The sequence below is a fragment of the Podarcis filfolensis genome (assembly GCF_964270895.1).
Source record: "Podarcis filfolensis genome assembly, chromosome: 3".
Classification (NCBI taxonomy): Eukaryota; Metazoa; Chordata; class Lepidosauria; order Squamata; family Lacertidae; genus Podarcis; species Podarcis filfolensis.
The window spans coordinates 99,941,594-99,966,538 of record NC_139606.1 but is presented as its reverse complement, the minus strand read 5'-3'; positions in this window follow the sequence as shown (position 1 = coordinate 99,966,538).

Here is a 24,945-nt window from a genome sequence, read left to right as displayed (position 1 = left end):
CAAGGGTCAAGGATGATGGGAGTTGGAGTCCAACAACTCCTTGATGTTCCCCATCCCTGTTATGATGGAACCAGGGAGAGGGCCTTCTCGGTGGTGGCGCCCACCCTGTGGAACTCCCACCCATCAGATGTTAAGGAAATAAAGAACTATCTGAATTTTAGAAGACATCTGAAGGCAGCCCTGTTTAGAGAAGTTTTTAATGCCTGATATTTTATTGTGCTTTTAATTCTGTTGGGAGCCACCCAGAGTGGCTGGGGAAACCCAGCCAGATGGGCTGGGTATAAATTATAAATTCTTCCACTACTTCTTCTTCTCCTTCTCCTTCTCCGTCTTCTTCTTCTTCTTCTTCTTCTTCTTCTTCTTCTTCTTCTTCTTCTTCTTCCTGGTTACCTTGACGGGATAGAGCAGAATGTCTCTGACCTTCTTTTCACAGAGAATAGGGCAGCCTTGCTCAACTGTCCAATTATCAGGGATGATGGGGGCTGTAATAGCCCAACAAACATGTGGAGGGCACCAAGTTGGGGAAGACTCGAAGAGAGGGCAGAGCAGCAACAGAAACTGAGGTAAGTACACTGCTACACCTAGATATGCTTCACAGGATCAAAGAGCTGGGATCCATGACTCTGGCCATCTGGCCATTGGCTCCTCCTAAATGGGAAGGAGTATAAAGTGCTTCCATCACAGGCCAAAGGCCTAAGGAACTATGGTTTTCCTGGCTCTAGAATGATTTAGCGTGACTCTACCTTTCTCCCTCAGTCTGGCTCTAGCTCTTGACTTCGTCCCTCCAGCTATGAATCCCTGGCACAGCTTCTGGTCTCCCTCTGACAACTGTCTATGGCTTGTCTCTGATAGTAACTCTGTCACTTCCAAGCCCCCAGTGAGCTGGAAAAAGTGAGCAAGCGAAGTGATCATGTAGCAACAATACATTATGGCGGGGTGTGTGTGTGCAGGGACAGAAATGCTAACTTTTTTGCATCTCCCAGAACCACTTTTAAAGGGGAAAAGAAAATCCAAATGCTTCCTTATGTTGGAACATCTGCAATTAGGGCCACGGATAACATCACAGGTGCAGTGTGTATTAGACCATGGCCCCCGAGCCTGCTATCTGATTTTGCATGGGAATGAATTACTGCTGGGAAGGAGGAAGGAAGTCATTAGGCCCGCGTGCACTCAAGGCTGGAACTGCATATTAAATAATGAACAAATGGCCCAGTGCAGCTTTTAAATGCTATCTTTCGTTCCTTCTTCAGTTGAGATAGTCGGGTCTTGTTATCAGATTTCCCTTCAAGGAAGTGCTGGAGAATTGGTCACACAACTTCTGCCCCAGTTGGCGGTTTGGAATATGAAGCTTTTCTGTTTTGTTATGCAAGGCAAATGGGAAGCAGAGCATTTTAATTGTTCTACTAGACTTGCCAAGGGACGCGGGTGGCGCTGTGGGTTAAACCACAGAACCTAGGACTTGCCGATCAGAAGGTCGGCGGTTCGAATTCCCGCGACGGGGTGAGCTCCTGTTGCTCGGTCCCTGCTCCTGCCAACCTAGCAGTTCAAAAGCACATCAAAGTGCAAGTAGATAAATAGGTACCACTCCGGTGGGAAGGTAAACGGTGTTTCTGTGTGCTGTGCTGGTTCGCCAGAAGCGGCTTAGTCATGTTGGCCACATGACCTGGAAGCTGTACACTGGCTCCCTCGGCCAATAAACCTAAAGGGTCCCTTTACCCTTTACCTTTACTAGCCTTGCTGGCTCTGGTCAGTCAGAGGCGATGATGCTCAGGAGTCCCAATTGCTTTGTGCTGCATGCTGGTTTCACACAGGCATCTGGTTAGCCACCCTGAGAACGGGATGCTGAACTCGATGGTCCATTGGCCATGTTCTGAAAGCTTGTTTATCAGGCAGAGTGTTGCCTTAGGGGTGTGGGGAGGTGGGGGGGGGCTTTTAAGAATATTTGCCAGGGTTTTTGTTTTGTTTGTTTTGTTTCACATGAGACTGCCAAGCAGCATGGATACGGCTTTCAAAAACAAGAACAACAACAAAAAATCTGTGCTGCACAGCTGCATTAACCTAAAGTTCAGCCCACCCCCCTACCGGAATAAAGTCAGATCCAAAGTCAGACTATTGATCACCAATAGTCAGCATGGATTTCTGAAAAATAAGTCATGTCAGACGAACCTGATCTCGTTTTTTGACAGAATTACAAGCCTGGTAGATGAAGGCAATGCAGTGGATGTAGCCTACCTTGATTTCAGCAAGGCATTTGACAAGGTGCCCCATGATATTCTTGTAAAGAAGCTGGTAAAATGCGGTCTTGACTATGCTACCACTCAGTGGATTTGTAACTGGCTGACTGACCGAACCCAAAGGGTGCTCATCAATGGTTCCTCTTCATCCTGGAGAAGAGTGACTAGTGGGGTGCCACAGGGTTCTGTCTTGGGCCCGGTCTTATTCAACATCTTTATCAACGACTTGGATGATGGACTCAAGGGCATCCTGATCAAATTTGCAGATGACACCAAACTGGGAGGGGTGGCTAACACCCCAGAGGACAGGATCACACTTCAAAATGACCTTGACAGATTAGAGAACTGGGCCAAAACAAACAAGATGAATTTTAACAGGGAGAAATGTAAAGTATTGCACTTGGGCAAAAAAAATGAGAGGCACAAATACAAGATGGGTGACACCTGGCTTGAGAGCACTACATGTGAAAAGGATCTAGGAGTCTTGGTTGACCACAAACTTGACATGAGCCAACAGTGTGACGCGGCAGCTAAAAAAGCCAATGCAATTCTGGGCTGCATCAATAGGAGTATAGCATCTAGATCAAGGGAAGTAATAGTGCCACTGTATTCTGCTCTGGTCAGACCTCACCTGGAGTACTGTGTCCAGTTCTGGGCACCACAGTTCAAGAAGGACACTGACAAACTGGAACGTGTCCAGAGGAGGGCAACCAAAATGGTCAAAGGCCTGGAAATGATGCCTTATGAGGAACGGCTAAGGGAGCTGGGCATGTTTAGCCTGGAGAAGAGGAGGTTGAGGGGTGATATGATAGCCATGTTCAAATATATAAAAGGATGTCACATAGAGGAGGGAGAAAGGTTGTTTTCTGTTGCTCCAGAGAAGTGGACACGGAGCAATGGATCCAAACTACAAGAAAGAAGATTCCACCTAAACATTAGGAAGAACTTCCTGACAGTGAGAGCTGTTCGACAGTGGAATTTGCTGCCAAGGAGTGTGGTGGAGTCTCCTTCTTTGGAGGTCTTTAAGCAGAGGCTTGACAACCATATGTCAGGAGTGCTCTGATGGTGTTTCCTGCTTGGCAGGGGGTTGGACTCAATGGCCCTTGTGGTCTCTTGCAACTCTATAATTCTATTCTATTCCATTCTATTCAAAGTTTGTGAATTTTGCAAACTTTATAAACTGCTTGATTGTAAGAAAACCTCGAAAAATGAAATAAAATAAAACATTGAAATCATGGATTTTAAAAGGTATTTAAAAGATGAACTCAACAGCAGCGGAAATGAAAAACACATGGAAATTATGCCTGTCTGGATGTTTTAAGCAGATGTTTAAAATGTTTTAAGTGAGCATGGGAAAGAGCACTGTGAAGGTACCTACCTAATGTCAACAGGCGGGGAGTTCCAAAGTCTGGCTGCTGCCATACCACAAGTTCGATTACTTACATATGTGGAACGAGTATCATATAACAGTGTCAGTTCCTCAGTTCAAATCAGTTGTGTGGGCAGGTATGGGGTAAGGTGATCTTGCAAATAAACTGGCTCTAATATTTTATTCCGGGATTAATTTCTTTATTTTATTTATTGCGTGTGTTAGTCACTTTATCTTGCCCAAGGCAACACAGAGCTAGGTAAAGGGAAAGTAAAGGGACCCCTGACCATTAGGTCCAGTCATGGCTGACTCTGGGGTTGCGGTGCTCATCTTGCTTTACTGGCCGAGGGAGCCGGCGTACAGCTTCCGGGTCATGTGGCCAGCATGACTAAGCCGCTTCTGGCGAACCAGAGCAGCGCACGGAAACGCCGTTTACCTTCCCACCAGAGCGGTACCTATTTATCTACTTGCACTTTGACGTGCTTTCAAACTGCTAGGTTGGCAGGAGCAGGGACTGAGCAACGGGAGCTCACCCTGTCACGGGGATTCGAATCACGACCTTCTGATCAGCAAGTCCTAGGCTCTGTGGTTTAACCCACAGCACCACCCGCGTCCCTAACACAGAGCTACTTACAACCAAACGAACAGAGAAAACCCCCCACAGAGATACATTAAAACCAAGAGGAAAAAGAAATACACTGAAAACATCCCTATTGATAGCTATTTGCATGATACCTAACAACAACAACAACAACAACAATAATAATAATAATTTATTTATACCCCACCCATATGTCTGGGTTTCCCCAGCCACTCTGGGTGGCTCCCAACAGAATATTAAAACATCATACATTAAAAACTTCCCTAAACAGGGCTGCCTTCAGATGTCTTCTAAAAGTCAGTTAATTGTTTATTTCCTTGACATCTGATGGGAGGGCATTCGACAGGGCAGGTGCCACTACGGAGAAGGCCCTCTGCCTGGTTCCCTGTAACCTCACTTCTTGCAGTGAGGGAACCGCCAGAAGGCCCTCAGAGCTGGACCTCAGTGTCTGGGCTGAACGATGGGAGTGTAAGCCCTATGGGCTCTGTTAGCGTGTTCCCTTCTTTCCTCTTAGAATAGCCCCTTCTCCACTTTTCTTATTTTTTTCTTAATTTTTGTTTCACCCACATAAATCTGGTTTTGTAAACTGACACTTGTGAACTGACGTGCTTTGCTGATGTGCAGTATTTTATTTGCAGTTTGCATCGGTATGTGTATTTCTTTTGTGTGTGGACAATTTACAAAGCCAATAAGGCATGCATCAATATATGTGTGTGTGTGTGTGTGTGTGTGTGTGTGTGTGTGTGTGTGTGTAAGTAAATACAGGGGAAAAAAATGATAGCTTGTTGTTCGAGTGGATGGAAGGAGTTGCCAAGCTGGCTGGCTTTTTGCCCCTTTTCTGATTTCCTACACGCCCACACCTCGGTTCCTCCTCCTCCTCTCAATTGCTATGGGAGATTAGCTGAGCAAGATAGCGAGAGATTTATTTATTTGGTTGGTTGGTTTATATAATAAACTTAATACCCTACTCTTCAGCCGGCAAAGTTCCCAGAGTTAGATAACATACCAAATCCAATAAAGCCAAGACGATAAAAACAATGACATAGCGGGACAGGTAGAAATTCCAGTACAGTGGTACTTCAGGTTAAGTACTTAATACGTTCCGGAGGTCCCTTCTTAACCTGAAACTGTTCTTAACCTGAGGTACCACTTTAGCTAATGGGGCCTCCAGCTGCCGCCGCACCGCTGGAGGACAATTTCCGTTCTCATCCTGAAGCAAAGTTCTTAACCTGAAGCACTATTTCTGGGTTAGCGGAGTCTGTAACCTGAAGCGTATGTAACCTGAAGCGTATGTAACCCGAGGTACCGCTGTATTTGAAAGGGTTGGGCACATAATAAGGTCTTAAGGACATGAAAATAGCCCTGCTGAATCAGACCAAAGATCAAAGGCCCATGCTCTTTCTCTCAGTAGCCAATTGCGTCCCTCCGGGAAGCCTGCAACTGAACAATTGAGGGCAATAGCAGTGTGTCAGCTTGAGGCAAGTAAATATGTCCTCTCCAGGGGTGGTGTTCTCCCTGCTCCCCCATTTCAGAGGTGTGGCATGGAAACTAAAAGGATTTTATGAGGCTGCTGGATCATGCCAATAGGCCATCTAGTCATAGGATCATAGAGTTGGAAGGGACCCTGAGGATATTCTAGTCCAATGCAGGAATATGCAGCCATCCCATATGGTGATCAAACCTGCAACCTTGGGGTTATCAGCACCATGCTCCAACCAACTGAACTATCCAGGCTCCTGCTTCCTCTTCTCACAGTGGCCAACCAGTCGCTTGTAAGCCAGACATGAGTGCAAGAGTACTCTGCTCATCTGTGATTCCCAGCTGCCTTTTACAGTGGAAGTAGCATATAGCCATTGTAGCTAGCAGCCTTTGGCAGCCTTCTCCATGAATTTGTCTACTCCTCCCTTTTAAAAAATAAGATTATATCGAGGCTTTTCATAATGCAACACAATAAAAAACTAAACAAAAAAACAGGAAGAAGGATGCAGAGCCTTCTCTCACAGGTAGATCTCAACTCTTGTCTCACACAGAAGGGGGTGGACCCTCCCAGCTCTCACCTGGGAAATTCCCTTTCTTTTCGCAGTCTCCCACCTTGAGAGATCTTCCCTTCCCTGCCTGTCCCACAGGGTCCTTCATCAACCAGCCATCACCTTCATCTGTGTACAATCCCTTCAGTTTGTCTAATCCTCTTTTAAAGGCAAGTTGTTGGCCATTGTTGCCTTCTGTGGGAGCGAGTTCCATAATTTAACTACACACTGCTCTGGACTGATAAAACCTCCACAGACCAGCCCCTGCCACACCCTCAGAACATCTCCTTGCAAAATATTGTTTCCCTTCAGATAGCCTCCCGGGGGCCATAGGATTGCATTTCAAAGCTGGTGTGTAGATAGAACTGCAGTTGGAGCAGAAAGAAGAACGAGCTGAAATCAGAAGAGAAAAGCTGGAAGCTTGAACAGAGAGGGCTGGGTACTGCTTTCTTGCTAAGGAATGGCTTGAGCAGAAAAGCAGTCCAGATCACTTTACCCTGATATGTGCATTTTGGTACACATTACTTACCGGGAGAACTGAATTGCAAAATTCGGAGAACAGCGAATTTTGAAGGATGACTGTGTTTTGGTTCTTGTGTTGCTTCAGGAAGTGTGAATTAGGTAGCTTTGCCTGTAAAAGTGCACTGAATTGATGTTCCCCTCCATGCCTACTCCCAGTGCAGGTGTCATCCACCAATTTTGGGGTGCACGGTGGGGGGAGCCCCATTGCACAAGTCCTTGCACAGGGCTTTAGCTAATGGGACATTGGTTTCAATCCTACCCATAGAGTCTAATTAGGCTGAAATCCTAACTTCACTTACTTAGAAGTAAGCCCCATTGAATTAATTGGGACTTCTGAGTAGACACATATTGTATGTAGCTTAAGCCCTTTGCTTTGGGAGTTAGCAGCACCATACATTTTCAAACACTGCCAGGGATCTACTTGCCTTAGGAGCTCAGAGGCAAATGATCGGCTTTTGCAACCACTTAGCATGACAGCACCGAGACATTTTAGCAAGCTCTGCTTTGGCTAGCAGCTTGCCCTTGAGTTGCAAAGTATACGAGGCCATTGCGCAACATGTTTTTTATATTTAATTTATTCTACCAGACCTTTGAAATTAATGGGAAACAATTGTGTGTTTATGTGCTATTGTTGATTCTGATTTTATTGCCGCTGCAATTTTCTCTTAAATGGGCTTGAGCTGCTTTCATATCGTTTTACTGTTCTATTTTGAAAAGGAATTAAACCGCTTAATTATTTGTGAGCCGCATTGCAAATGTTTGTCTTAAAACATGGCAATAAATAGTTGACGTGCTTGTAAGGAAACACACCAAGGAAAACCTCTCTGCCTGTTGTAAACCAGCACATGGCGGAGGAAGCTGCTTGGGTAAACACAAGAGGGAGTTTTGGTGAGCACTCAGCAGGCCAGGCCCACCCATGAGGCAAGGTGAGATGACTGCTTCAGGTGGCAGGAGTCATAGGGACAGCAGCTCCAACCTCCAAGGAATGCATTACCTGCTATGGCATGCTCCTTGGAAGTTAGATCTGCCTCCTTCTCCTCAGCAGCCACCGGCATGCTTTTCTCCAAAAAAGGGTGCTCACATTTTTCTAGGGATGGGTAGTATGGCGATTACACAGGGTCCCTGGACGTTTAATGGTCTATTGATCCCTGTGCCACCACTGTGATTGCTTCTCCGCTGCCACCAACCAGTTACTCTCTGGTAAAACACTGAGTCCAGTCAGCTGTTAAAAGTGAACCAAAAAACAAGTTTATTTTACAAACATTGACAAGTTTATGGTTTCTCAGATAATATTCCTGTCAGGATCTTAACTTTAGTTTGTTTACTGGCCTATACCTTCCTAATACCTTCTGCCTGATTATCTCAACTGTTTGACTGACTCCTCTTAACAAATTCTCTCACTCTTTCACACCAGACTAGCCCAACCCACAGACTTATCTTCCCTCTCTCATCTAACTCCAAACTGTCTTCTCAACCCCTCTAACCTGTAACTCCTAACTCCTCCAAAAAACCCTTGGTGCTTAAACCTTATACACCGTTAACTCCGCCCCCTGGGTTCCCATTGGTTAGTCATTTTACAATTAGTTAACCCTTTCCTTATGAACCCAGTATGATGTCGATGTCACACACCTAGGAGGGCAAACGCCACATGTAGCAACGTTATTGGGGGTACCCTCCAAATGTCCTCTCTGACCATGGGCCATGCTGGCTGGAGTAGATGGGGACTGGGGTCCAACAACATCTGGAAGGGTTTCCCATCCCTGAAATATATTTTAATATCGGTAAAAGAAGCAGTGGCTATTCCCTACCCTTCCAATATCCCTTTTATTAACTCATTGCTTTGTTCACCCACCAGTGCAAACCAAAAATAGTTTTGTTATAATATTGATGGCACCCTCCACTCTCTGCCCTGGGGAATGTGAAGCAAAATTCACACATTATGCCACCTGCAAGAAGGGTGGAGAAATCTGGGAGCCTACTTTTGCCCAACATAATTTGTAAGTGTCCCGTGTGTGTGTGTGTGTGTGTGTGTGTGTGTGTGTGTGTTGCAAACAGGCTTTAAAGACTCACTTCTTCTAGCTTAACCTATGGAGACTACTCTAGACTTTAATCTTAGACTGATTTTTAGAATGTCGGAGGTAATTTCGTTTTAAAATGTTTTATTGCTCTATGATTCCGTGATTGCAAACCACACTGCCGAGCACTATTAGCCGAGAACAATTCCAAAAAGCACATTGTGCACTGTTTGCCAAAAATGAAACACCCCTATGTATTTACTTAAAATTTTAATTCTGGCTTTTCACTATGTAGGTCAGAATGCTGACTGCAACAATAAAACATACAAAGGAATCAAAGCATGAATTAAACCTCCAAAGTCTTAAACCTCAATAATGTAAATTATTATTATTATTATTATTATTATTATTATTATTATTATTATTATAAGAAATGTGAGTTCAATGGTCTCCTGAAATAAAAGAATTTTGCCATGATCCAGCTGCAAGAAATGTGTGCATAAATGGATGCTGCTAACTCCCTTTAATGGGCTGAAAATCCCAATTCGGGTACAGTGGTACCTCGGGTTACATATGCTTCAGGTTACATATGCTTCAGGTTACAGACTCTGCTAACCCAGAAATAGTGCTTCAGGTTAAGAACTTTGCTTCAGGATGAGAACAGAAATCGTGCTCTGGCGGCGCGGCAGCAGCAGGAGGCCCCATTAGCTAAAGTGGTGCTTCAGGTTAAGAACAGTTTCAGGTTAAGTACGGACCTCTGGAACGAATTAAGTACGTAACCTGAGGTACCACTGTAACAGGATCATTTCAGAGCATCATTAAGAGCACCCTTTCTCTTCTTTTTCCTGCCATCACTGATGGGAGAACACAGCCCTGGCTCCCAATTTGTACTTTTCACCTCCATGAATCTGTGTGCTGCGCCCAATTCAGTCTTTCTTCTGCTGGCGAAATTCACTGTCTGTATTGGAATATAACTGAGGCCCACATCTAATAAAGATGTTTCTGTAATTAGCAATAAATAAACAAAGATTTTATTTTTATTTTATTTTTCCTGGCATGCTGGAACATCCAAACGTTTGAAAAGCGTCTTTGCTCCCTATTTTGCACAGGCCTTTCCTTAAAACCCAATAAACGAGGAGAGCAAGTCATATTTTCCATAAGCAGCGACAGCAGCAAATTACTAGTTACCTAATGAATGCAATAAAATAACATCTCTTTTTCAAAATTGGGATTATTTCAGGAGATTGTGTGAATTACTTCATTTATCCGCTGGCGTTAATTTATTTATTTGTTTTAATTTCTGGAATGCCAAATCCATAGCCTGAACTACAGTCCTTGCGCTAAAACTCAGGAACCTGGTTCTGGTTCTTTATAGAGTGCAACAAAGTGGCCAGGATCATGAGCAAGGTCCATGAAATGAAATTTACTCTCCTGGAAACAGCCCATTTGTTGCAAAGGGGCGTTTGCCAACATAAATTCACTGAGGATGTGGATGTGTCTGTAGATCCTTTGTGTGGAACAAAAAGAAATAGCCAAAGGACTTTACAAATATTAATGTTGTAGCCACATCTACTAGAGCGAAAACAGGCTAATTTAGTTTATGTGAGTACATTGAGAATACGGTTTTGCCTTACTTCAAAGAAGAGTGGGGGACATTTTTTGGCATGAGAACATTTCTCTTGGTCAACCACCACTCAGGGCCTTCAGGCCACTGGTGGGAGGGGCCAGGTCAAAGTGGGTGTCGTCAAAGTGGGCATGACTTTTGTGTTTTCCTATTATTATTATTATTAAAAAAAAATTCTACTTTTTGGAAACAGCTAAAGATTTCACTTTCCCCAATGCCTCTGTTGGACTGAGATGATTTTTTTTCTGTGGTTCGTTATGCTACTAAAACTTCCTATGGCTGTATTTTGTATGCTGTAGGAATATGTCAAAATAGATTATTTCCCTTTATGGTGTGTGGGGTTTTTGTGTTTTTTATTTATACTTTTCAAATTTATACATTTCATTATTTTTACAATCAATTTAACATTTCAAAATCTGACTTCCTTCCTTCTCCCTCTTTCTGTGGTTCCTTAAATTTATTTTTTAATATCTCCTGCGTGTCCAAATTCATTTAACTTGCTCATTTAATTATCTACTTTAAATATATACTCTTATAAAACTGCAGGTTATTACAGTAACCCTGCTAATGTTTTTATCTGTTTACAATTTATGCAATAAACCATTTCCATTCTTTTATAAAAAAAAAGTTTATCTTGATTTCTTATTCTTCCAGCAAGTTTCACCATTTCTGCATATTCCATAAATTTTTGTATCTTTTCTTCCTTTACTGGGACTTCTTCTTTCCATTTTTGGGCAAGTAACATCTTGCTGCTGTAGTAGCACACATGAATAAATCTCTAAATAAACAGTCTCTTATGTGTTTCTGAGACATAATAGGGTTGCCATATTTCAAGAGATAAAAATCTGGACACAAAAAGTTGTTGAGCAACTTTTTTTAGGGCAATCGCAGTTAGCCCCTCTACTGCTGAGCCCAAACCACCCACACCAGAGCCACAGCCAGAGCTGGGTCATCTGAGCCAGGGCCGGATTTAGGTGTGATGAGGCCCTAAGCTACTGAAGGTAATGGGGCCCTTTATATGTCCAGCTGTCCTTTGTGAACAACAAATTGTCACTGTTTTTTGTATTAAATATATGCTATATGGTAATTTATGGACCTAATAGGTAACTAAAGCCATTTGCACATAACAAATAGGAGCCTACACAACATGAAACACTATATGTAGCTGTATGTAGGTTTTATTTTATTTGTTTTTTATCTTATATTTTGGAAATGTACATCCAGGTTTTTCCCCCTTTAATTTTTTTGGGGGCCCTCAACAGAGTGGGGCCCTAAGCTATAGCTTGTTTAGCTTATACAGTGGTACCTTGTGTTACATACGCTTCAGGTTACAGACTCCGCTAACCCAGAAATAGTGCTCCAGGTTAAGAACTTTGCTTCAGGATGAGAACAGAAATCGTGCTCCAGCGGCACAGCAGCAGCAGGAGGCCCCATTAGCTAATGTGGTGCTTCAGGTTAAGAACAGTTTCAGGTTAAGTATGCACCTCCGGAACGAATTAAGTACTTAACCCGAGGTACCACTGTATGTAAATCCGGCACTGGTCTGAGCCCAAACCTGAACCAGAGCCACCCACCCAAAATTATTATTTTTTTAAACCCCGAAATCCAGGACATTTGCTTTAAAATGTACGATCCCCACCCCCAGATGGGCATGGAAGACCCCCAAAAAAGGATATGTCAGGGAATTCCCAGACGTATGGCAACCCTATCGTGCTTCTGAAACGAGACTGCATCATTTGAAACACCGAAATCTGGAGGATATTCTCAGATGACGAGACTTTGGAAACCACCCCTTATCTACCACTGACTAAACCTTCTTTGGTTATGCACTTAAGAGCCTTGCTTTCATTTCACGACATCCCTGCTAGTTTTGGCAGGCCACGAGTGCTAAAGTAAAAAAGGATCTCAGGTCGATAATGCCAACATCTAAAAGAAACATTCCGATTATTGCCTTCCTTTAGGCTCTACCTCTTTTTTCTTTTATTTAACAAGCAAAGCTGATTACTGCCCTTGGAAAAGCGGTGCGTTGCCTGCAGTACACATGCGAAACTTTAACACATTCCCAAGGCAATAATGAACAAAAAGGCCCTTCCTTTCAGGAAAATCCTGGACTCTCATTCCCCAGGTCCCTGAACGGTATAGAATTTAGAAGAAAAACAGGAAACACATGTGCAAACCAGATAGAACTGACCAAGATTGACTGTTTAAGATGCCTGGCCAGAAGCTTTTAAATGAGCAATTGCAGCTATCTATTTTCTGTCTGGAGGGCAGAGGAGGGGATGATATTTGACTCAGAAAGATTTAACCCTCCCCAGCCCTCAGCATCCTTACCTGGAAATTAAGGCGGCTGCAGGCATGCATTGACTACATTTATGTATCTTTTTATTTCATGTTCATGTATTAATGGTCATGCAGACAGAGTGGAAAATGGCAGGATCCCCAAGGATATACTCTGAGGGGAGCTGTCCCCAGGCACCAGACCTATTAGCAGAGTTACTTTGTGTTAAGTTGTGGGTGAACATATCAGACGACACAGTGATTCTCCAAACAGCTCTTGTTTATTCACAGAACAGAACTGAACTGAAGGGTTCAGCCAGCCTGCTTATATAGAGCTCCACTACAACGCAACAGTAACCATTTTCTGTAACTATCCAATCACTGAACGTCACTTTCGATCCCTTATTTGCATATGTGGACCTGAACTATCTACAGTATCCCCCTGCTGGCCCAAGGTGAGAACTTCAGTACATAACACTCTGTGTTAGAAAAAAGTTTGCAAACATGACATGAAAGCTGGCAACAGACAACTACAGTGCCTGGAGACAGATGGTCAGGTCATGTGCCCACAGCAGTGACCAGAGGAGGAATGGCTGCTGGAAGGAGCACAGAGAGAAGAAACGCCATGGTGCATCTTGAGCAGCACAACTGGATGCCTTCATCTGCCCCAGCTGCAATAAAACATGTCTCTCCTGTATTGGTCTCTATAGTCACAGCAGACACTGTGACTCTCCAACTTTTTGACTTTACCCCTGAAGGTGCACTCTTCCATTTTCTCTTGAGACAGACAGGGGCCAACAACAACAGACCCCTCAAGTGTCCCGATTTAACCGGGACATCCCGAATTTACAGAAGCTGCCACAGCTTCTGACTCCAATCTGGGATGCCCCAATTTCCCCTGAGGCTGTTCTAGGTCGTGCTGTGTCTCCCGGTGCTGCAAAGTATAGGACAACCTTCCTGAAGCTGATCTAGGCCACTGAGCAGGAAGCCGAAGACAGCAAAGGGAAGAGAGGGGAGGGAAGGTGGAGGTGAGTGGGTGGGCAAGGAAGGGGTCAGTGAGCAACAGAGATGGGGAATGGTGGTGGTGGGTGTGTCCCAGAGTTTTCTTACAAAATGTTGGAGGTTATGCAACAGTTATTTAATGAGCACATCCCTAGCTCCTTTCAGAGCACAGCACGACCACAACACATTTGAAAGAAAACAAACATAAGAGCATCAAAGATTCAAACCATAAATAGAGCAAATGACGAAACCATTAATTAAAACACACAGCAGCTCTTTCTACCACTGCCCTTTCAAGTCCAACATATTAACCAAATACGGACTGGAGGTGGGGGAAGTATCCAGAGTTCTCCCAAAATAATAGCCATGGGTAAACCATCTGTACATCCCTGGAGGGAATTCCAAGGTATGGGGCCACCACCAAAAAAGGTCCTGACCTTGGTATCCACAAATCTAGCAGGGTTCCCTGTGAAGAGGCATGGCTTGTCAAACCATTTTGGGAACTGTAGCTTTGGGAGGGGTATAGGTAAAGGTAAAGGACCCCTGGACGGTTAAGTCCATAGTGGCCATCTAACAGCTCTCAGCACCTTTAACAAACTACAGCTCCCAGAGTTCTTTGGGAGAAGCCATGACTGTTTAAATTTTTATCATAGTGCCTTAAATGTATGATGGGATTTTTTTGTATTAATATGCTGTTTAGTCCAAAAAAGGGCATATAAATGAGCCATCACGTAACCTGCCGATGAGGTTTTTTTAGGGGGAGGGAGGGGAAAGATATTTTGGCTCAGTGTTTTTTAGAGGTGAGGTAGTTGATGGCTCTCAAACCTTCAGTGAGTTAGGGACTTCCCCTGCATGTGAAGACAGGTCCTGGATGATTGAGTGGATGAGACTTTATTTGAGAGAAGGAAGGGCTAAGGAGTAAAACCTACACAAATCCAGAGTGGAATCCCTAAGATGGTTGGATGGCATCTTGTACGCCTCCTTCTGGCAACTCTTGTAGACAAGCTGGTGCCAAATGTATTGCTCTGATTTCCTTTGGACCACATCAGCGAGCTCAAGAGGGGGATCTTGTTGTCTGGGAGCCCACAACCTCCATACACAGGGCTGCTATTGCAGTGGTTTGACTTCACCCTTGGAGGCGTACTCCATTCTCTCTCGAGACAGACAGATGCCAACAAAAGCAATATTCTTAGAAGCGGCAGGGCTATTTCACCTGGAATAACAGCAGCCCACATGTTGCTCTTGCCCCCTAACCTGTGGCCAGGTGGCAAAATGCATTTTTGGATCCGAGTCTTTGTTTTCCTCCTAGCAGGAAAAGGAGGGAGGGGACCATTTGGATTTCTAGCTCCCAGGTGAGATCAGTGACGCCTAGCAGAAACACATGGAAACTGCAAGCTGTTTGATTCAAAAGGCTATGGAAATATGCTGAGTTTAGATTACTGAGAATCAGAAAGCTGTGAAATCTTTTCTGGAAATTTATATCAATACAGTGCCACCCCCCAGACATGCATTCACAGCAGAGGTCTACTGACTTCAGTGTGAGCAACATATCCGATGGACAGTAGGAGCAATTAAAAAAGAGTCCCAATTAGAATTAACTGAGTAATGACTGAGAGTTTAGACCTTGGAAAATCCATCCACCTTGGAATGGGAGTTTGCCAGATCTTTGTCTAAAGGATTTGGCACAGGCGAACAGTCATCATATCCTCTGTGTCAAGTACCCTACATATGAGGCACACATACAGAGAAACTTTGGGTAATGGTTGGCTTGGCAAAGAGGGTTTTTTGGACGAATAAAAATTCCCAAGGTCTCTGTTTATTTATATAGTTCTTGGAATAACTCTGCTTTCAAAAGCCTGTGGGCCAGCTGCTGAGACAGCGTTGCAGCTAATATAGTCCCAATGCAATCAGGACATTTCGCTTTCCCCCACTCCCTACATCATGATATCCCCAAAGCTGTTTTTGGTTAAACCTCATGGCTGGAATGTAGGAACAGCTTCAATTAAGACGATGTCCGCAATGTTGCACAACTGCCTTCCTTTAAAAAATAAAAACAACAATTGCATAAATATATAAATCCAGGATTTCTTCAGCGAAGATGTGTCTGCCTTTCACAGCTCTGATGATTATTGATAGGCCCAGGAGGATTTAATATATGATCCTCCAAATATAATTTCATTTTTTAAAAAAAATGTGGTGCAAGGATCAATCCTGCTTTGATTATTTCGGAAGATGGATCGTCAGCCGAAGAATGACAGCTAGATACAATCCTGTGGATTGTAGCAGATCTCTCGGCAGCTTTTGATACTATATACTAAAATATATCTGCAGGCCATAGTGGAGAATCATGGAGTAAGCTAGCACTTTCAGTTTGGGGTTTTATGCCGGCAGTGGATGTGGAGGAGTTAACTCTCTGTGTTATTTGGGTCTCTTAATGTATGGTTACCAGATTTTTTTCAATGAATTTGGGGACACTTTATTTTTTGAAGCTGAGTAGCAACAGGGAGTCAGTAGTGGGGATGGTGAGGCAAAGACCCTGGGCCCAAGCACACATGCATATTGTATAAAGGTGCAACACCCTTCTTTTGCACCCTGTGAAACATAAATGCGCAGAGTTTCTTTTAAAAAAACCTGGGCAATGGCGTGCCGCCCGCGTGTGACTCCCGAGCCTTCCCCGATCTCCTTCCCCCTTCCCCCTTTGTTTTGACAGATCAGGGTAGGCTCAGGAGTCACGGGCGGGCGGCCGTTGCCCAGAAGGGGCCAGCCTGGTAGTGCAGTTGGCTCTGGCTGGCTTCAGGAGCTGCTCGCTGCTCACTGCTGTGGTGCAGGAAAAATGGCAGGCACCACAGCAGTGAGCAGCTCCTGAAGCCAGTCAGAGCCAACTGCACTACCAGGCTGGCTCTGGGCTGCTAAGGCTGCCACTGAAACGTTTCCCGGGGACAGATTTGCAAATCTGGGGACATTCCGGGGACGGAATTTGTCCGGGGACAGATTTGCAAATCCAGGGACTGTCCTTGGGAACAGGGGACGTCTGGTAACCCCATCTTAATGGCTCTCTTAACTGACTGCATTTTGGGGTGTGTCTCTTTGTTGACTTCTTTTGAGCACTTTTGTTTGGAAATGAAATTGTGGGATAGAAAGTTTACTACAGGTAAGAAGAAGAAGAAGAAGAAGAAGAAGAAGAAGAGTTTGGATTTGATATCCTGCCTTTCACTCCCCTTCAGGAGTCTCAAAGCGGCTAACAATCTCCTTTCCCTTCCTCCCCCACAACAAACACTCTGTGAGGTAAGTGGGTCTGAGAGACTTCAAAGAAGTGTGACTGGCCCAAGGTCACCCAGCAGCTGCATGTGGAGGAGTGGAGACGCGAACCCGGTTCCCCAGATTAGGTGACTACCGCTCTTAACCACTACACCACACTGGCTCTCAACACCACACTGGCTCTCATAACTAGCAGTGGAATGAAAAAACACACAAAACGCTTATGGCAGGCTGGGGTGTGTGGATTAGGCAGAGGTGTTCCTCTGCCGAGCTCTTCCAGGAAAGCCAGCTGCTTGCTAGGCGCTGATGACTGCATCAGTAAATTGGCACAATATGCCACCTTCTGCCTACCAAATGTGCCAGGTGTTTGGAGTACTTGTTGGTGGGTTCTATACTGGTGGAAATCAGTAGAAGGCCCCTAAACTGGGCATTTCAGAGGCAGGGAAGGGCTGAGTTGGCCCAGATCATGAGCTGGTCTCACTGCCATCATCTCATGACAGTGGCAGGGACATAGATGGTCGCATCACCCCACAAAGCCGCGGTGGTGGGGAGAAGTGGTTCGGGTTCTGCTCTAACTAAAGTCAATGAAAAGTGTAGGTGTGGGAGTGTCCCACAAACGATAGAATTGAGCAATTCCTTTTCCATACAGTGAGGACTGTCTTGGGAACACCATAGGAAGTTCTCGCACCTGGTTAGATTACTTGTCCATGTAGCCCAATAATGTCTACTCTTTCAGGCAGCAGCTCTCCTGGGTCTCAGGCTGAGAGAAGCCCTTTCAACTGAACATTGTTTGACTTTTGGACCTTCTGCATGCAAAGAATGTATCATTCTTAGTCAGAGTTGCATGCATCCATTTCCTGGTGAGTTGAGACATAGCATTCCACGGCCGACACATAAACCCTCATAATTATGGTATGTATTACAAAATAGAACAGATTGACGAGCAGACTGTAGCACAGCAATGAAAAGTTATTCCTGCATTGCAGGGGGTGCACTCGATGACCCTTCGGGTCCCTTCCAACTCTACAATTCTATGATTCTATTATTCTAGACTAGGGTTTCCCAAACCTGGGTCGCCAGTTGTTTTTGGACTACAGTTCCCATCATCCCTGACCACGGGACCACCAGACCTGCTAGCTAGGGATGATGGGAATTGTAGTCCAAACACAGCTGCAGACTCAAGTTTGAGAAACCCTGTGCTAGACCAAAGTGAAGTGTGGGCTTGGCATTATTATTATTATTATTATTATTATTATTATTATTATTATTATTATTTGTATGCCTCCCTATACCTGCAGGTCTCATGGTGGCACAATCAGGTCTCATGGCACAATCAGGACCACAAAGCCTACTGACTGTGACTCTCCATTCCAATTTACATTTCTGAAATTTTTGGATGCCGTTCTCCAACCAAATGATCTGTTCAGAATGTGCATGATGGCGACATGTGCATGCTAAATTTTGTATATTAATCACTTGTTGTTGTTGTTTTTTAAAAAAGCTGGACAAAATTAAGCGGAGATATGATGAAGCAAATTTAAGTCTCCATGAAAAATAAGAAGCTGAAAGAAGTCAAAATGGGCAGATTCATCCATCGCTATCAGCCAGTTATTTGGAGAGCTGACTGTTTATACTGGATGAGACAAACAGTCCATCTATGTCAGTGTTGGCTACATTGAGTGGCAGCAGCTCTCCTGGGTCTCAGACAAGGGTCTTTCTTCAGCTGTACCTGGAGATGCTCGGGATGGCAAAGCATGAGGTCAGCCACTGAGCTACAAAAATCCCCCTGTGTCTTCTCATAGCGTGGAGAAGACATAATGAGGCGGTTCAGAAAATCATCAGTATACATGGCATGGAGAAATTGGACAGAGAATCACCCCCCCATAACACTGGAACTCATGGACTTCCAATGAAGCCAAGTGTTGGAAGATTTGGGACAGACAGAAGAAAGGATTTATTCACACAGTGCATAGGTAAACTATGGCATTTGCTCCCACAGGAGGCAGTGATGGCCATCAACTTGAATGGACTGGACAGATTCCTGGAGGAGGTGGAGGAGGTGGAGGAGGAGGTGAAGAAGAAGAAGAAGTTATTTTTTATACCCCGCCCATCTGGCTAGGTTTCCCCAGCCACTCTGGGCGGCTTCCAACAAAATATTAAAATACAATAGTCTGTTAAACATTAAAAGCTTCCCTAAACAGGGCTGCCTTCAGATATCTTCTAAAAGTCTGGTAGTTGTTTTTCTCTTTGACATCTGGTGGGAGGGCGTTCCACAGGGCGGGTGCCACTACCAGGAAGGCTCTCTGCCTGGTTCCCTGTAACTTGGCTTCTCGCAGTGAGGGAACTGCCAGAAGGCCCTTGGCGCTGGACCTCAGTGTCCGGGCAGAATGATGGGGGTGGAGACGCTCCTTCAGGTATACTGGACCGAGGCCGTTTAGGGCTTTAAAGGTCAGCCCCAACACTTTGAATTGTGCTCAGAAATGTACTGGGAGCCAATGTAGGTCTTTCAAGACTGGTATAATGTGGTCTCAGCGGCCGCTCCCAGTCACCAGACTCTTGAGGACTACTAACCCTCATGGCTATGCTCTGTCTCCAGTTTCTGAGGCAGGAGTGCTTGGTGGGCCAGCATTGAGTATCTGCTTTCCAAACATCAAGTGTTGCTGCCGGTTCTTGAAGGGGTGAGGCACATGGAGCAAGGTGTGGTGCCAGTCTGATGCTCCTGCCATGCCCACATCTCTGGGGTACCTTAGTAGGTAGAATGTGAAACTATTAATCTTAGAGTTGTGGGTTTGAGCCCCACATTGGGCAAAAGACCCTGCTAGCGTTGCAAGGGATTTAGGCTATGTGACCCTTCTGGTCCCTTCCAACTCTACAATTCTATGATTGTACCTCACCCCCTCTCAGAAACCATCAGTGACGCTCGCTGCCCAGAGGGTAGGTGAGCCTGTGCTCCCTCCCCAGCTGTTACTAGGTCACAGGCAGTATGCTGCTGAATACAGAGGATAGGGCGAAGGTTTTCTCCCTCTCACATAATACTGGAATTTGGGGGCCATTGAAGGAAGCTGAAAGTTGGACAATTCAGAATAGACGAAAGGAAGAGCTTGGCATGGGATTGACCCCCACAAGAGGCAGTAATGGTCATCAGCTTGGATGCCTTTAAAGATAATAGGACAAATTTGTGGATGATCAGGCTACTAGCCATGATGCATCGCAGTGGACGGCATACCTCTGCTGGGAATCACAAGTGATGAGAGAGCTATTGCGCTCAGGTCCTGCTCATGTTCTTCCCCCAAGGATCTGGTTCACCACTGTGAGAACAATATACTGGACTGGATCCAGCAGGGCTCTTCATTAATTTCTCCTTAAGAGCATAAGAAAATATGTCCTTATATTCCAGACCCTCCAAGTGTCCTTATTTTCCAGGGACAGTCCAGGATTTACAGACGACACCCCAGTTTCTGATTTGTTCCTGGAATGTCTCGCTTTTCCTCAGGACGTCCCTATTTTCCTCAGAGAAGTGTTGGAGGGTATGGAGTTATGTGACCCCTGAGCCAAGGAGATATGTAACTATACAACCTTTAGAAGACATCTGAAGGCAGCCCTGTATAAGTTTCTTAATTCTTATTTCTTAATATTATGTTTTTATATATGTTGGAAGCTGCCCAGAGTGGTTGAGGCAAACCAGTCAGATGGTCAGGCTATGTATGTATGTATGTATGTATGCATGTATGATTATGATCATTGAATAGAATGTCCCTATTTTCATCGGAGAAATGTCAGAGGATATGATATTCTTATGCTCTTACGATGTTGGACTAGATGGGCTACAGGCCTGCTCCAGCTGGTCTCTTCTTATGTTCTTCATCTATTTCCTTTCCTGCATGAGGGCCTCAGTGTGTTCCACCTGCGAATTTATTGCTCAGGACTTCCGTCTTGACATCAACAAAGCTACAATTTCATTCAGCATCTTACCATGGCCATGTTGAATATTAAGCGCATTCGTGCTTTATTGGTAAGGAAACAGGCACACAAGATGTTAGGTTGCTTTTCCACATTCGTAGGAGAGATATATGCCAGAGTTGTGGGAAGACAGTGTCGTTCCCTACTTCCCGCTTTATATGTTTTCTTTTATTAGATTGCAGGGCAAGTTGCGAGACCACAAATACGTAAAAATGCTCTGGCAATGCGTTTTAATGAAAAATGTGAGGGAAAAATGAGATCTGAACCAAACAATGATTCCATCATTTGTGATGACTTGTGGCTGCAACATGCACAATGAAAACTCACAGGGCCTGGGCAGATGGTAGCAATAACAAGAGCATCTCACACAATTGTGAACCCCAGTATCTCTCATACCGCTGTAGTATAATCCATCACACAGCATACCAGCAAAAACAAAAGTAATTTAATTAGGCTTGGGCCAAGTTTAAGTCAAGGGTTTTTATTTTTATTTTTAGCAATTAGATCCTTCCATCACAATAATTTGGAAGCAACAAGTCCTCCTCCTTGCTTAATGAAGTTTATTTAGTTAAGTGCAGGTGGTGTGATTCAACAGTTTCATCCATGCCATGCAAAGAATCTGTACCAAAAATTCTGTGGCTTTCTTCCTGGTGTGTCTCTCAAGCCAAATTAAGAAGCTCTCTCTCTCTTTAATAGAAAACCAAAATAGAACAATGAAAACCTTTCTTTTTCAAATAAACAAGTTCTCAGGCAGCAATTCCTGTTGTGATGAAACGGCCTTGTGCCCAAGAATGACACTTACAGCTCAGATATTGAATGTGCAGCTTGGAATTCTCCTGCCAAACATTACGTAATGATGACAAAGCAATACAAAAGGTAGAAAGGGCAACATTTAATGGAGACTCATAAATAATGTTTGAAGGGAGATCCTTTAGATCTGGGAGTACAAAATCCCTGGGTTGCATCCTGCAAAGTCACCTAGTTAAGGGCTTCTGCCTGTGCAGTGAGATTTCTTCTCCCTCTCCTCTTCTTGTGCGCCACCCAAATCTGTTCTGAGCTTTCCCCTAATGCTCTGGAGTGGATTTGGGGTGTGGGTGTGTGGGTGTGCAGGAGGGGCATGGGAGAGAGGGGAAACAGACAAGGGACCATGCAGAGGACCAAACTTCTCTGGAGTGAGCTTGGGAGTCTTCAGAAATGCCCCACATTCAGTAGTAGCTGGCAGGGCTCCCACTGCTGTGTCCACACCACACCAAGCTCCCCACACCCTTGCCCACCCCATTCCTCTCTTGGCAACCGGCAGCAAGCCAGGGGAGCAAGAACCACACCACACCACCATCCGCTACAGTCCACATTCAAGTTTTCCTCTGGATGTTGGAATTATGAATTACTTGGGCCCTGATTAGGTGCTATGTCTTAACAGGAAATATACATCTGTGTTGGTAGCACAGGGTTGCATGAGCCAGCTCTTCCGGCAACATCACAAATGACCATCCACTTACTCTCTGTCCTTTCCATTCTAAGCAGAAAATGTCTGAAGGGGCATTCTCATTACATTCACGTGAATGCAAGTAGAAACATCTGTGAGATCATGACCTTGGTAGCCCAGGGCTCCTGATTGTGTGGAGGTGTGTACTTCACGTGACCATGAGTCAAAGCCTCTTTCAGTTTTGGTCTGCTTAAGACAGGAAAGTCTGGAACAGAGAAGGTGGGGGCCAGTGTGTGGCAGGACTGTTGGCCGGTTGGCACTGATTCATGGCAGGGCCTTCTTGGTGGTGGTTCTCGATTTCTGAGATGGCTTCCCTGGTGAGGTGCATCTGTCTCATTCATTTTCAGGAGAAATTTAAATATGTTCTCCTTTATCCATTCAAAGACTGATAGATACTGACCAGGGAGAAGGTGGCGCTGTGAGCTAAACCACTGAGCCTCTTTGGCTTGCTGATCAGAAGGTTGGCAGTTCGAGTCCATGCAACGGGGTGAGCTCCCATTGCCCCGTCCCAGCTTCTGCCAACCTAGCAGTTCAAAAGCATGCCAGTGCAAGCAGATAAATAGGGAAGGCAATGGGAAGGTAAACAGCGTTTCCGTGTGCTCTGGCACTCGTCACGGTGTCCCATTGCACCAGTAGCAGTTTAGTCATACTGGCCACATGATCCAGAAATCTGTCTGAGGACAAACACTGGCTCCATTGGCCTGAAAGTGGAGATGAGCGCCGCACCCCATAGTTTCCTATGACTGGACCTTTACCTTTTTTACTTAGATACTGACCATGGCAAACTTGAGCACAGTTTCCCAGGATTTCCCTTTTCTGTGAATTCTGCTCCCATCAATGCAATCATTCTGTGTTTTTTTGGTCTTATCTCTTCGAGTTTTTAGGGTGGAATTTTTAAAAGCTTGCAATACTTTTCTAATGATATTGAAAGTGCAACATATATTTAGTAGGGCTGTGTTCCAGATGTGGCCCAAGCCTGAATCCCAAACTGAATCAGGCTGATTGGGGGGGGGGGGAGGTCCAGGCTTTGATTTAGTCCCAGATAATGCTGGGTTGGGTCGGATGGTTTGGGGTGATATAAAGCTGTCAGAGGACAGCGCATCAGCAACAAGGAGGAAGAGAGGTAGCCTCTGCAAATAGTAGCATGGGGCTCTTTGCAAGAGGGCCTTTAAACTGCCCCGCACTGTGTTTTGTCTGTGAGTGCCTGTTCCCAGTGGGGGAATATTTAGCCTGTCCATCATCATCATCTTCATTCTATGGTGTGTGTGTGTGTGTGTGTGTGTGTGTGTGTGTGGTGGGGAGGAAGATAACAGTCACCACTAAGTGGCTCCATCACATGGACCTTGAAATCACCAAAACCTGCACCACCAGGATCTTGAAACAGCTTGCAGGAGAGAGAAAAAATGCAAGCTGGTTGCTGGGGGAAAGATTTCAGAGAATCGTTTGTCCACCCCCCCCCCCAAGTTTGAGCTGAGAATTCACTTCTTTGGGGCAGAGGTGGAGCTAGCTGTTCCAGCACCCGGGGGCATGGCGAGCTGCCCGCGGGAGCATGGCGAGCCACCCATAGCGAGCATCCCGGGGGGGGGGCGCCTGCAGCGAGTGTCCCAGGGAGGCGGTGTGGCGATGTCACACACCCCTTAGGGATGACATCTGGGAGGTTGTGGTGCACCCAGTGCACCCCTTCCTCCGCCAGTGCTTTAGGGCAGGGGTGGGGAACTTGTGACCTTACAATGTTGTTGAACTACAGCCCCCATCATCCCTGACCACTGGTCACATTGACTAGGGCTGCTGAGAAGTGGAGTTCAACAATGTCAACTGGAGTTCAATGCATGTTCCCTGCCTGTGCCATAGAGGAAGGAGTGTATTTTCCTTACCACTGAGTAAGCACAGCCCTGTTTCCAAACATCTGGGATTCAGAGGTAAGCTTTTAGGTCAGAAACCTTTTCCCTCCTCTTTTTTTAAATTTTAAATGGAAATAACCACTAGGTTCGGCTTCATATTTAATGAGCCTTCAGACCTACAAAGTTTCCCAAGCTGCAGCCAAGGGCTCTGCGCATAAAACGACTCATCGCGTCACCCTCTATGATTAGGAGCCCGTCTGACCAAGCAAGCTTCTTCCAGGTTGGGTGCGGTCATAAAATGATATTACGCAGGAAGAAGTGGTTGTAAAGATTATCCTAATCACAGAGTGCAAACGCTTGGCTTACTCAAAAGAGGCCAAATCCGTACGGACATTCAAAACCAGGCTGGGAGACGTGAACTTTCTACCGCATTGGTTTTAAAACAAAAACAAAGCAAAACATGCTGGCTTATGTAATCACGTTGCCGGCCGTTGTGCTGCAACTGAGCTGAGCATTGCAAACAAGCGCCACCAGCTGCCTGCACAAGGAGACCGTATGGGGTATGTGCACAGACTACATCCACATAGTCAGCCTGCTTAGCTATCCAACACAAGGTCAACACATTATGCTCTACAGCTGAGGGTCTTCATCCAAAGGCAAAAGTGATTGTGGAGGCAGCTGGCTAGCTAAGGAAGGACAATGGGTAGAGCAATAATGTAGTGGTGCAAG